This window comes from Arachis ipaensis, chromosome B09, assembly GCF_000816755.2.
Source record: "Arachis ipaensis cultivar K30076 chromosome B09, Araip1.1, whole genome shotgun sequence".
Taxonomy (NCBI): domain Eukaryota; kingdom Viridiplantae; phylum Streptophyta; class Magnoliopsida; order Fabales; family Fabaceae; genus Arachis; species Arachis ipaensis.
Genome location: NC_029793.2, coordinates 25,453,761 through 25,456,901, shown reverse-complemented (window position 1 = coordinate 25,456,901; position 3,141 = coordinate 25,453,761).

The following is a 3,141-nucleotide window of genomic DNA, read 5'->3' as shown; positions in this document are numbered from 1 at the left end:
GATTTTATTAAAACTTTTAAAATTAAAATTTATTTGACACTTTACTACTCTTTAATCGATAAGCATCTTTATCGTTAAAAGCATCGAAAAAATAACGACGTTTAAGTGAAAACGTGGAGCGCAAATGAGTTTTCAGTTATTTGTCAAATTAAAAGTTGTTAATTTACATAGCATAATTAATAATTAATATAAATATAATGTTAAATTTTTAAATAAAATAAAAAAATTCACTAACTATAATATAAGAAGTTATTAGGATCAAATGGTAAAATAAATATAATTTACTACAATTAAGATGGCATCGCTATAATTTTATTTTTCAACTCAATCCAATTTTATTTATACAATTTCGATTTACATTATATTAATTTAAATTTATTTTTTTAACCTAAGCCGATTTAAACTTTTGTGATTTGGATAAAATTTAAAATTAGATTTACTCATCTAAGTTTTATTGTTATCCAAGTCCAATCAAACAGGTCCAACACGAAAAAAATTATTCTCGTTAAAAGAGCATATACACGCACTTAAAATTCCCAAACATTACTCTTTGTGCTCTAATATGAAAAACTTGCTTCTTCTTCTTCTGTCTTTTTCTTCTTCTTTTTCTTTTTCATTATCTTTTTCTTTCGTTATCGTCATCACTAACAACACCAATATTTTGTTAACATCTTTATTGATTCTAATTTTCTCTAGTGATATCATTAAATAATTTTGGTTTATTTCTTAGTTTATTTAAAATTCACTTGGATCCAGAAATAAATTCGATAAGTTTTTGTTGATGACTGAGTCTTTTTGAATGCTTAATTAAATCTGAACTAATTTCGGTTCATTTGTGAATTAATTGAGGTTCACTTGATACTGCTGATAAGTATTGACCAATTTTTTTTCTTAAATAATTTCGGTTTATTCCTTAGTTTAATTGAGGTTCATTGGATCCAGAAATAAATTCGCTGTGTTTTTATTGATGATTGAGTCTTGTTGACTACTTGTTCAAATCTAAATCAATTTCAGTTCATTTATGTGTTAATTGAGATTCATTTGATGCTGCTGATAAGTATTGACTAAATTTTTTTATTCCGTAGGTAATTTCGATTCATTTCTTAGTTTAATTGAGGTTCATTTGGATCCAGAAATAAATTTGATGTGTTTTTGTTGATGATTGAGTTTTTTGACTGCTTGTTCAAATCTAAACTGATTTTGGTTCATTTATGTATTAATTGAGGTTCACTTAATGCTTCTGATAAGTGTTGATCAAATTTTTTATTCTTTAAATAATTTCGGTTCATTTCTTAGTTTAGTTGAGGTTCATTTGGATCCAAAAATGAATTCGATGTGTTTTTGTTGATGATTGAGTCTTTTTTTAGCAAAGTAGAATGAAATTATTCATTATCACTTTATTCAATTGTATTAGATTTCATTCCATTCCATTTAATTTGTCTTGAAAGTCATCCCAACTATTGGGACAAATTATTCATCGACAATACATCTGGACTACAAATGAACCGAAATATAATTATAACAATACCATTGTGTAATAACAAAAGGACCGAAAATTATGCATTCTATAAACATAGAAACTCCTACATTCTATTCAAATTTAAATTTATAAACAACACTGATCTTAACAAAGAATGATAAGATTGTTTATTATCACTTTATTTAATTGCATTAGATTCTATTCAATTCAAAATGAAAATAACGATAACGAAAGAGAAAGATAATGAAAAAAGAAAAGAAGAAAAAGAAGAAGCAGCAACAAGAGCACGAAAAAAACATACGCATATGTATGTAAATGACTTAATTGCTAATATAACTTGGATGTGTAGCATTATTGTTTTAAAATATGATAAAAATAATATAAAATATTATATTTTTTATAAATAACAAAAAAAAGTGTATNAGCACCCCCCTTTTTGGCAGGACACAAAAAAGGCTTTTTTATATATATAAATAAAGAGGAATGCTAGGCCAGCAATTTTAGTATTTTGTAACTATCAATTGGTCATTAATAGTATTTTTAATGGGGTGAGATTATATCTAATAGTAAAAAATCACTCACTTTTGTTTTGATGATTAAGTGCTGGCCAAAAAACACAAAAATTACTGACCCTAGACTTTTTCATAAATAAATATCAAAAATACTTTTACTAATACGAACCTATGTAATTAAATGTATGGCCCAAATCGCTTGGAGCATATGCGAAATGAGTTTTATCACCATTTTGTTTGGACCACCCGCAACAACAATGACTGAATGACATATGAGTTGCAGTGCATGAAAATTGGCCGAGTCTAGTACCCACGAAGTGATCTTGGAATGTGGGTCATTTTCATTTCAATATAATGATATATAATATGAGATGTGGGAATGGAAAATTTTGGTAGTGTGAGATTAAATTGAATTCAGTAATTTTGGTTCAATATAAATTGCAATATAAATATTTCAGAAACTCTAGGTATCAAATATTTTTTAACCAAATTTTTTAAAATTTTCGTATAATTTTCTCATTCGAACATAATTCTTTTTTATGTTGTTGTTATTGTTCAATTTTTTGTTTTTTTTTTCTTCTCATCCTCTTTTATTAAGGGTAAACACGGGCTGTGAGTATCCCGATTATCCGTCCGAACTTAAACTGAACCAATTAAATTGGTTCTAGAACCAACCGATAATTGAGTCCAATTCGAACTAAACTAATGACTCTCTCTAACAATTGGTTCGGGTAATGTTTGGAGATGCAAAACCCAAACTAATCCATAGACCCGATCATATATTAATTAAATAAAAAAATAAAAATTTAAAAAATATATATACCTTTTAATATGTTTGGATTTTAATATCTTTAGTATTTAATATGTTTGGATTTTAATGTGTTTAGTTTTTAATGTATTTGGTGTTTAACATGTTTGGATTATTTCTATTAATGTTACATGTTTATTGTACTTATAGAATTTTTAAGATAAAAATTTTATTTTATTTTATTTTATGAATTTTTGTTTCATCGAGTATCCAATCACCCGAACCAAACCAATCCGTTTTTAATCGGTTTGGTTTAGTTCGGATACATAAAAAAAAAATGTAAATCCGAACCAAACCAAACCAATTATAATTCAATTGATTCGGTTCTAATTTAACCTTTA